Below are 15,791 nucleotides of genomic sequence, written 5' to 3'. Positions count from 1 at the left end.
AAATTGATTAAACAATACAGTTCTGCTGTGTTTTGGTGGAATTCAGAATGGATTTCTGTACCCAAAAAATTGTCAGAGAGAAGGTCAGTGTATAAGAACATAAGAAAGGCCGTACCGGGTCAGACCAAAGGTCCATCTAGCCCAGTATCCTGTCTACCGACAGTGGCCAATGCCAGGTGCCCCAGAGGGAGTGAACCTAACAGGCAATGATCAAGTGATCTCTCTCCTGCCATCCATCTCCACTCTCTGACAGACAGAGGCTAGGGACACCATTCCTTACCCGTCCTGGCTAATAGCCATTAATGAACTTAACCACCATGAATTTATCCAGTTCTCTTTTAAACTCTGTTATAGTCCTAGCCTTCACCACCTCCTCAGGTAAGGAATTCCACAAGTTGACTGTGCGCTGCATAAGAAGAACTTCTTTTTATTTGTTTTAAACCTGCTGCCTATTAATTTCATTTGATGACCCCTAGTTCTTGTATTATGGGAATAAGTAAATAACTTTTCCTTATCCACTTTCTCCACATCACTCATGATTTTATATACCTCTATCATATCACCCTTTAGTCTCCTCTTTTCCAAGCTGAAGAGTCCTAGCCTCTTTAATCTCTCCTCATATGGGACCCGTTCCAAACCCTTAATCATTTTAGTTGCCCTTTTCTGAACCTTTTCTAGTGCCAGTATATCTTTTTTGAGATGAGGAGATAACATCTGTACGCAGTATTTGAGATGAGGGCGTACCATCGATTTATATAAGGGCAATAATATATTCTCAGTCTTATTCTCTATCCCCTTGTTAATGATTCCTAACATCCTGTTTGCTTTTTTGACCGTCTCTGCACACTGCGTGGACATTTTCAGAGAACTATCCACGATGACTCCAAGATCTTTTTCCTGACTTGTTGTAGCTAAATTAGCCCCCATCATACTGCATGTATAGTTGGGGTTATTTTTTCCAATGTGCATTACTTTACATTTATTCACATTAAATTTCATTTACCATTTTGTTGCCCAATCACTTAGTTTTGTGAGATCTTTTTGAAGTTCTTCACAGTCTGCTTTGGTCTTAACTATCTTTAGCAGTTTAGTATCATCTGCAAACTTTGCCACCTCACTGTTTACCCCTTTCTCCAGATCATTTATGAATAAGTTGAATAGGATCGGTCCAAGGACTGACCCTTGGGGAACACCACTAGTTACCCCTCTCCATTCTGAGAATACACCATTAATTCCCACCCTTTGTTCCCTGTCTTTTAACCAGTTCTCAATCCGTGAAAGGACCTTCCCTTTTATCCCATGGCAGCTTAATTTACATAAGAGCCTTTGGTGAGGGACCTTGTCAAAGGCTTTCTGGAAATCTAAGTACACTATGTCCCCTGGATCCCCCTTGTCCACATGTTTGTTGACCCCTTCAAAGAATTCTAATAGATTAGTAAGAATGATTTCCCTTTATGCAATGATATTACCAAATGTAATCTCCTTTTATTACTTGGGACAAATTCTATATATGCTATCAGATTCCCCTCCCCCCTTCCTCCTCCCCAGGGCAAAAGGACTGCTCAAGAATAATGTATTAGTTTGGTCTTTTATTCTGGATTCAAGTTCCGGTTTACATAACAGGTCTCCTTCTACAGGCATATGCTGATTATCATTTCCACTCAAAATAAAAATTATGTCCTTCCCTCCCATACAATGGAAACGCCATATTTAAAATGCTTTCCTCATATGGAAAGGTCTATCCACTCTCAAACATAAGACTAGTACTCTTAAAATGATATTTTTTAGAAGATACCACCTAATTACAATTCATCTAGGAGTCTCGGTTTCTAGTGCACATGATATTCCCCCATAGAGAAGAGTTCTATGTAAAGTCATTACAATATAAGTACTTCAGATCAAAGAAAATGTTTGTCTTTATGGTTGTAAAGCACCATGTACCTTTGGGATACTTTAGAAATGATTAGTAATATTTTATGTACTCAATCCTATTTGTTTTTATTGCTGCATCCTACAGGGCAGATATTTTTATTAAGTTAATTACTGTGGTTCTTGCATCTCTTTTAAAAGAAGATCCCACATTTTCAGAGCCTTACAATAATGCATATATATGCAGTAGAAGACTAAGCTCTGCTCTTAGTTACACTTGTGTAAATCCAAAATAATTACACCAACTTCAGTGGAGATAATCTGGATTTTCACAGCTGTAATGAAGAGCATAGTTTGACCTAAGATTATTTTTGCCAATATGCAGTATGTTTGTCTAACTGAGATGCCTTATATTGCCCAGTCCACTCCTTCATAACTACTACTAACAGAAATTTTGCATCATTGGCAAACTTCCTTCTTTGTCTGAGAAGTTTCCATTTATTATGATTCTGTTCACATTCATTTAACAACTTTTTATATACCCTGCAGACTTTGCCCCTTATTCCATGCTAATTTATCCATTTTCAGACAGTAGGTTTAATTATTATAGTTCTTCGAGTGTCACCTACATATTCCCACTCTTGATTATGTGCTGACCAATCCTATTGAATGGTGCAGCCTTCTACTAGCAATGCCTCTCTGAGCATTCATGCATCCCCATTGGGTTCCTCCCCTTAGTGCTTGAGCATGTTCTGAGGGCAGGGCTATAAAAGGGAGTGCAGCAGTGGTTACTGCCTCAGTTCCTTCTAACTACTACCACAGACAGGTGTGAGCCTTCTTCAGGATTCAAGATCCTTAGCAAGTTAGATAAGTGCCTTCTGTTTTTGAAAAGAGTTAGTTATCATAGTTAGTATTCAAATTAGTTTAGTGTTATTCTTAGTTAGAATGGTAGCTCTGAAGAACAAGAAACAGGGATTTAAGCCATGTGCATCATATGCTGCAGTTTTCCCAGCATCTGACATCCATACTCAATGCCTGAAATACTTAGGAGAGGGGCACGCGCATTTACACCATGAGCCAGAAAGAAGAGGCAAAACAGATTCCAGGCCCTCTTTCTACAGGAAGCCCCGTCGGCTAAAACCTCTGGATCCAAGGCTCTGAGTAACAGAAATAAGAGGCTTGGATTGGCTCTGGGACCTTCAGGTTCCAAGAAGTCCTCTTCATCTAAGTCTTCAGTTTGGCTCCAACCTCAAGATCTAAAAGGACTGACCAATGAGCAACATAAACCTTGTACCTGCTTCCTAATAAGGGTACAGCTGGTAATGGAAACAGGCATAGACAATATGCATTCCATGCTTGAGGCCTCTACAGAATCAGGAGCTTCAGTTCCAAAGAAGAAAAAGAAAGCCAAGACCAAGCATGTTTTTGGGCCTGGCATTGTCTCCTATTCAGGAGACTCATCGGATTCTTCTGTCTTGGATCTGCATGCTCTTGATCTGACCAGAGCCTGATATCTCTCTATTTGGTCAGGCCCTAAAAAATCGATAGATCCTTCTATTGTATCAGCACTGATACCTTCAGTGGTGGTTTTCACTCAGGTATTTGCAGAACCGCATTTATTGGATCTATTTTTCACTTCTCTGGCAGAAAAAGGAAAGGTTAAGATAAGAATCTGACATAACACTTTTTCTCTCTGACCAAAACACAGCATAGATATCTCATCACATGGATCTTCTGTGATGCTACTGCTTCCTCCCCAAACACCCAAAGGTTCATCTAGAAAAGCTATCTCACCCTTGTGAGATAGGGAGGGATAGCTCAGTGGTCTGCTAAACCCAGGGTTGTGAGTTCAATCCTTGAGGGGGCCACTTAGGGATCTGGGGCAAAATCAGTACTTGGTCCTGCTAGTGAAGGCAGGGGGCTGGATTCAATGACCTTTTGGGGTCCCTTCCAGTTCTATGAGATAGGTATATCTCCATATATTATTATTTATTGTCACTACTTGTGGATCCCTACCTCTGTGGTATCATAACTGGTCCCTTGTCAGATCCTGACTTGGATTCACATTCAGAAGAGGAGATGGATACAACAGTTTACCTGGAGCATCAAACACAAGGCTGTTTTCATGACACAGGCAAGTTCACGTTTCCTCATGAGTATGAGATGGTACAAGACTGGCCATACTCAAGGATTTCCATTTCAACCTCCTTCAACTACGATGACCTTGGGTTCATATCAAGGCAAGGAAGCTTCAGAAATTCTGAGGCATTCAGATCTGAGGCATTTGGAGCAAAGCAACTTTTTTGAGAAGACAAAGGATTTTTGTGTATCCATATTTAGACAATTGGCTCCTAAAAGCAGATTCCAAACACTATCTGGAAGTGGACACTTGATTCACATGCTGTCTTTTCCAGAGGTTGTAGTTTTGGATCAATGAAAAGAATTTTCTAAGAAAGCCCTGACAGAGTATCCCTTTCATAGGAGCATTTCTAGAATCCAGAATAGTAAGGGCTTACCTTCCAGAGGAATGTTCCTGAAGATGTCAAATATCATTCAGTTTTTGCTTCAGAATCCATCTCAAAAAGTGAAGTTCTTCCTTTCTCTCTCAACCATGTGTGTCACACCCTATGCAAGACTAAAAATGAGACCTCTTCAACAGTGGGTGACAAGAAACTTGAAACCTGCAATAAATGACATGAAGCTAATAATAACTATTCCAAACAAAATCCTGAAAAATCTCTGGTGATGGATGGATTGGGACCAGGTAATGAAGGGAGTGAGGTTCAACCCTCCCTCTCCTTTCATGATAATTACAACAAATCCCTCAAAAACAGACTGAAGTGCACATCACAGCAACCTTGTAACAAGAGGACTTTGAAATCAGCAAGAGTCTTACCTTCATATAAGTGTTCTGGAGTTAAGACCAATCTGGATGGCATTCAGATCTTTCCTCCCCCAGGTGAAATGATATGTGGTTCAGGTAGCCTCAGACAATATGACAGCAAACAGGAAGGAGCCTGCTCTTCACAGCGTTGCAACGAGGCAGTAAAGCTTTGTAAGTGGTGAGTGGTCACGAGGTGTGTATATAGCTCTGCATGTGGTATCATAGCTCTGCATGTGGTATGCCCTCAACCAGTTAGCAGACCAACTAAGCAGAGAATCCTTCCAGATGCACAAATGGTCCTTGAAAGACATTAATCTAAGACATATTTGCTCTGTGGTATATTCCAAATATAGACTTATTTTGGCAAAATGTTCAACACCAAATGATGTCTGTTTTGTTCAAAGGCAGGTGTGGACCCATGGTCTCTAACAGATATTTTCATCCTCAGTTGGGGTACAGATCTGATGTATGCTTTCCGACCATTCTCTTTAACGTTGAAAGTTGTGAAGATCAGACAGGACTCAGCCAAGGTGATACTTATCACCCCAGTATGTCCAAGACAGCAGTGGTACAAGGACATGCTCCTTCTTTCAAAGGGAAACTACAAAGTACTACCACTGTGACTGGACCTTCTGTCACAGCAGCAAAGGAATGTGTACCATCTGATCCACTCTCATTACATCTGACAGCATGGTCAATAGGCATTTGAAAGAACTAGAGAACCCTTTCTGTGTACATTTACACAGTATGCGTTACTAAATGCAAGAAGATTTTCAATTTGAAAATGTTATGAGTTGAAATGGAAAAGATTTGCATTATGGGTAGCTAATAAGGATATTGATCCTGTGTCAGCTCCTATACAATCCATATTAGAGTATTTGTTGGTTCTAAAGAACAATAATTTATCTGGTATGTCAATCAGGGTACATTTAGATGCAATTGCAACATATCATATACCAATAATTGGTAAATCTGTATTTCCTCATGATATCATTAAGAGATTTCTAAAAGGTTTACTAAGTCTTTATTCCCCTATTAGAAAGCCTGTTCCTTCTTGGAATTTAAATGTAGTGTTTTTACAGCATATGACTCCTCCTTTCGAACCATTATGTATGGTGGGACTTGGGCCCACGTAATGCAATGTAGACACTGAAGCCCCAAGTTGGGACCTAGGAATCGACAATTCCTAACCTGGAGTTCAAATGAATATAGATGCTCAAGCCTTAAGTTACCAAACTCAGGTTCTGCTAACTCAAGTTGTACTAGTCCCAGGCTTACATTGCAGTATAGATATACCCAAAGAGTTTACCATCTAAGGAAACTCAACAATTTCAACAGACCGTCAGATTATCCATGGATATTTTACAGGTCCTGGGGACAGTATTGTATTATTTGTTCATCTGTATTTTACAGTACATTTGAATGTACTGTGTGATCAAGTGGCTGAAAAAAGATGTTGAGTATTAACCCTCCAGTTTCCCAAGAATCCATGACAACCAAAATTACTGTGAAAGCTTATATAGTCCAAAGGGCAAATCCTGCCCTCTCTGTTGTTCTTCTTCTTATTAAGGTCCTTATTTATCATCTACATTCTTTTTATTTTAAAAGTATGTAGTATTGCTAGTTCTTACAAATTGATTGAGAGACATAGATTTTTTGAAGCCTTCAGAAGGGGCTGTCATGATGATGCAAGGAGCTCTTCTGTTCCTGTGATTTTCAGGGCTAGGTATGCAGGCAGAACTCTGTGTAAGAGCCTCGGGGCAGAGGACATGACTGCCTGCCTCTATGTATCTGCCTTAGCAGAGAGCAAGTTGAGCAGCAGGAGGTAGGGGAAGGGGGGATTGTAGAAAGTTGCTGCTGGTTCAGGCTCAGGTTGCTGCCTGCCACCGCATTGCCTCAGAACTTCTCCTCTACCCAGGACCAGTAGCACCACTAACCCGAATCCTTTGTGACCAGGTCAGCAGGGGAGAAGGGGACTCAGGGAAGTGGTATTGCTGGGACCCAGGCAGAGGAGGAGCTCTTGGGCAGTGGGACGGAAGAATATTTAAAATAATAAAGAAAGAGAATAATTAAAATAAAAATTATTTTAGCTATATAATTTGGACAATTAATTAAAATGGGATTTTTAAAATTATTTTTGTAGTAACTACATAAATATATATTATCCAGTAATCAAAATTATAGGAAGAAAGTAGAATAATTATATATACACACACACACACACATGTTTAAGGATTATAAATATCATCACTGCACTGAGATATAGAAGCTCTGCGTGGGTTAGAGTTTTCAAGCAGTTAGCAAGGTGATTTGATTGATTTGATGGTGTAAAGATCTCACATGTAAAGGTCTCTGCAGCTCACATAAATATTTATTAAAAATAATTGGAAAACTTAGTACACAAAGAGAGTATTTTATGTTTCTTGGATGTTCATTTTCCAGCTCCATTCTATAGCACTTGTACAGTAGATTTTAAAATAATAATAATTTAGAAAATTTGTGGCAGTTCCCCTATCTATGGGGTGAGGAGAAGATAAGTGGACTCTTCATCTGAGTAGCCAGGGAGAGGTGTGCATTTTTGTATGCATTGGGGGTTGACTTTTCAACCTGAAATTATCATACACACATCGTCAGAGATGTGGAGGGAAGTTAAAAGTCAAAAGACTGAAAAACATGATTAGATTTTTTCAAAATCATGATTTTTGGCATCCAAATCATGGTTTTTGATCTCTCGAGATTGTCAATAATGCATTACATAATACGGTGATGAGAGGGTGCTGTGAGCGTTAGGCTGCCAGTGTGTTTTGTGCTTCCAGTCCAGAGCTCCACTTTCCAGAAAGGAGGATGATGTCTGGTTTTCAGTAGCCTTACTCAGCAATCACAGTTACTTTTCAAACTCACAGGATTTAGGTACCCCATTACAGGGAGTAGACCTCAGCAGTAGTGGCTGCAATTGATGCTGTGGACCAGCAGGTACTGCTCTGTGGTCTGTGTAGTAAGCAAAGGATTCCTTCCTCTCTCTAATACTGTGGAGAAGCCTGAGACCCCAGTCTGTTTACCGAGACAAAAGGCTGGGTTAAGAATTTGGCCCTGGGCATCATCCTTTGCTAGTTACACTTTCAGCTACCTTACTGTGCTGGGCAAATAGTGAGAGCTCTCACTCAACTGATTCTCAGTTGTTCCCATGCACCAATTTAATATAGTCATATTTATCATGTACAATACAACACAGCAAACCCCAACCAACTTGTCACTAATGGAATCAGAGTTAATACAGAGTTAATACAGTTAATAAAGTGTTCTTCAAAGTCTTTTTGACTATCCATTCTTACCCAGCCTTCATCTTCAGATGACCAACCTGTGACTCTTTTGAATGGCTTTGCCCATTCAGACATGATTTCTCCGAGACCTTTATTAGAACAAAGACGTCTTAATCAAAAACAACTGCACTTTCAGTAACACGCTTCTGTTGAGAATATGTATTTTAATCCAAAAAATGTGTGAGCAATTAGGAGAATAATAAAATGGTGACTGCTGCCCACTCACTTATCGCATAATTTTCCCCTGCTTCTTTAATTTCTGTTCCCTGCTGCCATATTTCATGAACAATAATGCATTTTCTATAAGCTCCATCATTCTGCCACCCACCTATCCATCCTTTCTTTCACAACTTAAAGCAAAGGGAAAATATACATTTTCCAGCTAATTTGCTTTTAAGCTGTGTTGAGTTTTACAAATGTTTGTATGAGGATAACACTCAGATATTATAGTGATGGGGGATATATAGATACATTCTTAGGTGTTTTACATGAAATGTTTTGATTTTTTTGCTGGGTAACTGCATTATAAAAACATAATTATGTTGATCCCAAATTACTTTTTCTTATATGTACTAAAACTAAACAAGCTTCAGTTTTTTCCTCACACTCGATTAATATTTCAAAAAATATTAACCCTTGATTTCATTTTTCTTTAGGCCCTGATACTCTTTATTGCTAGTCTCTTTTTTATGGTAAATATTACACTGGTTCCACACAGTGAGTCAAATTTTGGCATGATTCTTTCAGAGTGAACACTCAGGCCTTGATGCAGTGAGATACTTAAGCTAATGCTTAACTTCAAGCACATGAGAAGTCTGATTGACTTCATTGGAACTAGTCATTTACTTCAACAGAGTCCCCTACAAACACTCATTTTCTACTACATGTGTGGGCACTTACACTGTGCTTATGCTTGCTAGCTGAATTTCACCCCAGGGCTTGGTCTGCAAGGTGCTGACCACTCTGTCATTGATCCAGCAAAGCTTTTAAGTATATGCTAACATTAAACATGTGAGAAGTCCCATTGACTAGAATGGGACTATTTACATGCTGAAAGTTAAACATTTGCTTAGGTGTTTTGCTGAATCAGGGACAGTGCGCAGAACATTACAGGATCGAGCCCTTAATACTTAATCCTGCTTTTGCAGATCTGAGCACAAATGGAGTATCTCCTTCCCAAGATACTTACGAAAGAAAATTCCACTGACTGCACTCACTATGTCATCCTTAACCAATACCTGCTTAATATAATCAAGAGATAATTACTTTACTAAAAGCACTTCAATGTGCCACCCTGAGATAAATCTTCACATTGTTTATTAAAATCCTTCTTAAATTCTTCTAGCGGTTGAAAATCTTGAGTAATGTATTAGTGCACCCACATCAAGAATTCAGAAGCTTCCTTTTAAAATTCTCTTCTACCATACAACAAGAGATTCTGTGCAGGTTTACAAAACTTAGAAAATGTAAATAAAAGTTATTCTGGACAAGTACCCTAAACAGTTTATCAGCAGTCCTTCAACTTTGGTACACCGCAAATTTCTTTCTGTATGATCTCTCATACTTACTGTATCTTAAAATACTTTTGGAGCGTTAAACAAAACATTTGGAGCCAAACTAATGAGTAATAGAGGAAGTGAAAAATTAAGGAGAAAAGATTTCTGCTGAGATATATTCATGTGCCCTTAGCATTTAATACACAATAATAAATCAGCACACTAGAAATCAATTTCATTGTAGAAGAATTCATATATGAGAAAAAATAGTGTTTTATACCAAATTTAATTTTACTAAATTGATACGCTGTCACCTTTAGAGAAAGGACCATGGGCCAAATTCAGCTGTGGTGTAAATACACGCATCTCAGACTTCAGTGGTGTTAGATCTGCCAATTTGTCCCTGCATTTAGTTTTTAACAAATAAAAAGTTGTTCTCTCCTGTAAATGTGATAATTGATTTGCAGTTTAAGAAAAGGAAACACTTGCATTTTTACACTTGACATTTCCCCACAATGATTCAGTAACAGTTTGTCCACTAGGCTTTTTATTAGATGAAGATTTTGTCCCCTTGAACAAATCATTTCATACCTGCAGTAAATAGATTCAGAAATGTTTTCACTTTCACTATATATTACACAAACTACATTAAAATATGACATTAGGTTAAGGTTGAAAAGTCAAGCACTCAAAGGGCTTGTCTACATTACTCACTGGATTGATGGGCCGCGATCGATCCAGTGGGGGTCGATTTATCGCGTCTAGTCTAGACATGCTAAATCAACCGCCGAGCGCTCTCCTGTTGACTCCAGTACTCCACCAGGGTGAGAGGCGCAGGCAAAGTCGACGGGAGAGCGTCAGCCATTGACTTACTACAGTGAAGACACCATTGTAAGTAGATTTAAATATGTCGACTTCAGCTACGTTATTTACATAGCTGAAGTTGCATAACTTAGATCAATTTCCTCCCCCTCTCCCCAGTGTAAACCAGGCCAAAGTTAGGAAATACTAGAATTAAAAATGCCCATGCAACCTTTATTCATCCTTCTTTTGTGTATGCATTGTAATACAATCTTTAATTACACGATCTCTTACTAGTTTTTCCATAGAGCCCATGCCTCATTCAGAGCACAGGTGCTTGCTTAGTGAGCAGCTATTCAATATTTTGTTTTTTCCTGATTGTTCAGTGTTTGGCCTTATTTACAGCACACTATTAAAATTCTGCTCTGAATACAGAACTAATAATTTCCTCGTGGACTTTTTCTATGGCACTTACCACTACAGTATCTGAGTGCTTCATAATAATGCATTTATTTTCAAAACACCTCTCTGAGGTGAGGGATTATTAATATAATCATTTTACAGATGAGGAACTAAGGCACAGTGAGATTAAGGTAAAAAGTGTTCACTAATTTTGGGTGCTTAATTTGAGATGCCTAGGACTTGATTTTTCAGAGTACTTAGCATTATATTGTATGTATACGTTCAGAGCTCCCACTGACTTCAGATTGCAGCTGTGAATACTGAGCACTTCTCCAAATCAGACCCCAAGGTCTCAAGTTGGGCGTTCACAAAATTAAGAACACACAATTACGGCCACCTGTGAAAAGTTTTGTTTAAGTGATCTCTCCGGCATCTTCTAGGAACTCTCTGGCAGAGGCAGGGACAGAATCCAGTTCTCCAGAGCACCATTCAGCTCCCTGAACCATGAGAGCATCCTTTCTCTTCATGCAATCCCTCACCTCATTCCCTGCATGTGTATGGCTCTGTGTGGGGAGCTTACAATTGCTGCTGTGATGTTGCTGGAGGAGGAGGCTGCTGCTGCTGCAACTGAGCTACCCTTGCCTTACTGCTTGGGAGGGGAGGAACTATGTGGAGCCCCTCCTCCCCCATCCACTCCCCCTCTGCTCCTGCTCCAGCTGTGGAAGTCCATCTGCTTGCTGGACTGCAAGCCTGCATGGCTGCCTCCACTAACCTTCTCTGGGACTGTTGCAGCAGACTTTTGCAAGCACATGTGAGTGTACTTGACCCCCACCCCGGACTTTCCCTCCCCTTCAGTTTGCCTCCTCCTCCTCCTCCTCCTCTTCCCCCTGCTTGCCCACCAGCCCCACCCCTTCATGGTTTGCCACCACCCCCAGTTTCGTGTGTAGCCCCTTTCCCTTGCAGTTCACTGCTCTTCCACCCGGTTTCACATGGTCCCCCTCCTTTCCTTGCATTTGCTGCTGACCCCCCTCAGTTTGTTACATGTTTGTTACCTGCATCCTCTGCCTCACTCAGGACTCCCATGCTTGTTTGTTTGCCTGCCTCCCCAACCCCAGCCGGGCCCCCTATCTGTTAGCTTGCCTGCCTTCCTTAATGTGCCAGGCTCCACCCTTTGTGGTTTGTTCCCTGTCTAGGCCCCTTCCCCATATTGTTTGTTCCTTGCTTCCCATGCCTCCATCTAGCCCCGCTTGCCCCCATGTACCTGCACATCTCTGTGCTTATGAATTCCCCCCACCCCAATTTTGTTTGATACCCCATTCACATCACCCCCTCACACCTACATCTGTCCCTCACACCCAGTGCAGCCAACGGAACTGGTTTACCCAAAACTGCTGGTTGTGGTCTCCACCTTCTTTTGTTTCACTAATTCCCCTCAGTTTCTGTTTGCACCCTCCTCCCCCACATGAAGCTCAGTGGGGAAGAGCCTCCAGACTCTGTCTTCCCTGACCCACAGTTCCATTTATTATTCCTGTCCGCACCCCCTCTGGGGGCTGTATCCATCACTTGCCACATGTGAAGCTTCTGCTCCAGTGCCTTCATCCATAGAGGGAAAATGGAGACTGCAGGAGGGGGATGATTTAGTTGGGGATTGGTCCTGCTTTGAGCAGGGGGTTGGACTAGATGACCTCCTGAGGTCCCTTCCAACCCTGATATTCTATGACCCTCGGCCTCTGTTGTTGCCCCACCTCAGCTTTCTCCCCCATCTGCCTTTGCAGCAGCACCACTGCCAGTACCATCAGTGCCTCCAGTGGGGTGGCGGCAGCAGGCACACGAAGGGATTCCACTGCCAAGCCTCCTAATACCATCAAGGGAGACCCCTTGGCCAGCAGAAAGGGCCAGTGGAAGAAAAAGGGCAAGAGCACAGCCCAGAAGGCTATTTTCATGGTGGCGGCCACTACTGTAGTGACTACACCATCAGCCATGGCTCCCCTTTCCCCACCATCCTTTCCACCTCAACCCCTAGAATGTGTGACCAGGTTGCCGTGGCCCTTCCTGCCACAGCATTGCTATCTGTCATGGCTCTTCTGCCCACCCCTGCTGCTGTTGCCACTGCTGCTGCCTCCTCTGTCATCAATGACAGCCAGGGCCCTTTCCCCACCCTGACCAGGAGGCACAGCTGCCTCACCCTATGTTGAAACCTACATGTGGGCATTGGCACAGGTGGTGGAACCCTCAGCCATAGTGGTGGCCTCCAAGGTGTACGGGAGGTCATCTTCTTCCTGACATCAGAGGTCACTGTGCAAGGAACAGTGAAGAAAGACATCTTGATGGGGAGCCTCTTTGTCCCTCTTGAGACCCTGGAGGATCTGGGAGTACAGGTGGTCCTTACCTCCATCCCATCCTTCCTCTCCAATGCTGCCCTTCTGCTTCCTCTCTCCATCTTGGGAAGTTGGTCTCCACTATCAGTCCTCTCCTGCTGGGCTGTAAGGACCCCACCCTCTGCTTTGTCCTCTTGTTCTGCTAGCAAGTACCATCCAGCTGCCGGTGGTGGTGCATGGTGGGAGGGAGACTGGAGGGCCCCTTTCTAGTGCCCAACCAGGAAGTTCTGTACTGGGTTCAGTACTCCTCAGGGGAGGCTTGGTGCTTCCTTTACTGGGCTTTGGTGCAAGTCTGGAGAGATTGTCCCTCAGCCTGGCAATCTGCCCCAAAACCCAAGAGAGTGCCAACCTTGCCACCACTGGTGATCCTGCCCACCTGGTTCCCTCTCCTTCCAACACCAATCAACAATCCTATTCAAGCACCAGGGATGCCCCCCACCCCCATCTCACCCAGCTGAGTGGATGAAATCTGCTGCTAATAAAAGCCATTGGTTGGGACCAGAGAAGAGGGGGTTACTGTGACATCCTGGAGCCCTGGCAAGGGCCCATCTCAGGGAGAGACCATACCTTTCTGTTGCTCCATGTTTGCCTCCCCAGTCCCCAACCCCATTGCCCTTGCCCCCTAAATTCACCCTCTCTGGCCAGCCACCGGGGGAAGAAGTGGCAAAGATAAGTCATGGAACCAGCACTTCCCTCTTGAGGAGGGGGAGGAGGCTTCCTGTAAAACATCCAGGGGGCCCACCACTGAACCTACTTCTGCCCACTCCCCTCACCCCAATAAATTTCAGCGGGTGGAGCTGGTTGAGGAGTCTTTGGCAGGGTGATTTTGCCCTCCTCCCCCATGGAGTCTTTTATGGATGAGGTCTCAAAGGGAGTCACCCACTTCTCTGTCATCTGTCCCACCCCGCCACATTGGAGATGAGATGGAACTCCCAATGGATGCTTATGGGAAGGCCCCCATTTTGGATGGTGGAGGCCTCCAAACAATCTTCAAGGAGCTCAAGGCCCTGGGTCTGATTCAATGCAGGTAATATTCATATGAAATATTATGCACAGTTTTGTAATTGCCCAATTATTTTGTCAGATGCATACAACTCCCACTGACTTCACTATCAGTTGAAAACACATAGCTGGTGATGTTGTTTGGCCTTTAATGTATTTTGCTGCTTGTACACTGCCATCAAACAGGAATAATGCTGTCTTCAAGAGGCAGGGATCTTTGTATCAATGTTACTGTAGTTTCCAAGGGGTTAAATAAAATACTGTAGAAATACTGGCAACTTGGGGGAGGTAGAGAACAGAGTTAGAGGACAAATGTCTTATAGCTGGATGACTCTTGCAGCCCAACCTCCAGCTCTGAAACCGTTGGTACAACTGAGTAGTCAATCATTATTCCTAACATGGCATCTGTTGCAAATATAAGTTAATAAGTAGGCATCAGAATTATGTGATGAAAAATGCTAAAAAGCTCTAGTACCAAATCAAACATTTTTGCTGACACGGAATTTTTCTGATGGATACTGATTTAAAGTCAACAAATTAGCCATGCTTCTACAGACTGAAGGTAATTATGCTAAAATGGAGATAATATAAGCAGAGAGACAGTTTACTGTTTGGTTTTAGATCTCAGCTGTGTGGCATGCATTGCCATATCTCTACTGGGTACACAGTAGCAGATTCTTTTTTAGCTACAGAGTGGTCAAAGATCAGAATTTCTTGCTGACTATTTTGAGGGAAGCAACAGAGAATCAATCTTTATTATAGGAATTTTAACTGAATGTGATAGAGTGAATGCTAGACTAAGATAAGGAGTTAATGAAGTGCCTTGGAACTAGGTGATTAAATCAGGTCTGCCCACCAACACCTGCCACAATTATCAACCTAAGCGGGTGGGACCACCAGCTGTAGTTAATAACTGAGGGAAAGACAGCACATAAAAGGAAGTAAAGCAGACTTATGGGTAATAGATATTTTTTCTTTGGAGAAGTTCTGTCTAAGTAGTGAAGTAGATATCCAATGGCTTTGACTAATATGAGAGAAGGTCCAAACTTTGGACTGTTATTATACAAGGTGTGAAGGATTCATAGATTCATAGATTCTAGGACTGGAAGGGACCTCGAGAGGTCATCGAGTCCAGTCCCCTGCCCTCATGGCAGGACCAAATACTGTCTAGACCATCCCTGATAGACATTTATCTAACCTACTCTTAAATATCTCCAGAGATGGAGATTCCACAACCTCCCTAGGCAATTTATTCCAGTGTTTAACCACCCTGACAGTTAGGAACTTTTTCCTAATGTCCAACCTAAACCTCCCTTGCTGCAGTTTAAGCCCATTGCTTCTTCTTCTATCCTTAGAGGCTAAAGTGAACAAGTTTTCTCCCTCCTCCTTATGACACCCTTTTAGATACCTGAAAACTGCTATCATGTCCCCTCTCAGTCTTCTCTTTTCCAAACTAAACAAACACAATTCTTTCAGCCTTCCTTCATAGGTCATGTTCTCAAAACCTTCAATCATTCTTGTTGCTCTTCTCTGGACCCTCTCCAATTTCTTCACATCTTTCTTGAAATGCGGTGCCCAGAACTGGACACAATACTGACCTAACCAGTGCAGAGTAGAGCGGAAGAATGACTTCTCGTGT

General features: G+C 42.2%; 1 protein-coding gene across 2 annotated transcripts in view; it reads left to right on the top strand.

The window, feature by feature from the left end:
- ANKS1B (ankyrin repeat and sterile alpha motif domain containing 1B) overlaps positions 1-15,791 on the top strand; it is a 758,955-nt gene that overhangs the window by 203,162 nt on the left and 540,002 nt on the right. The window lies entirely within an intron of this gene.

This window comes from Malaclemys terrapin, chromosome 1, assembly GCF_027887155.1.
Source record: "Malaclemys terrapin pileata isolate rMalTer1 chromosome 1, rMalTer1.hap1, whole genome shotgun sequence".
In the NCBI taxonomy this organism is placed as follows: domain Eukaryota; kingdom Metazoa; phylum Chordata; order Testudines; family Emydidae; genus Malaclemys; species Malaclemys terrapin.
This window is presented reverse-complemented; position numbering and strand designations above follow the sequence as displayed.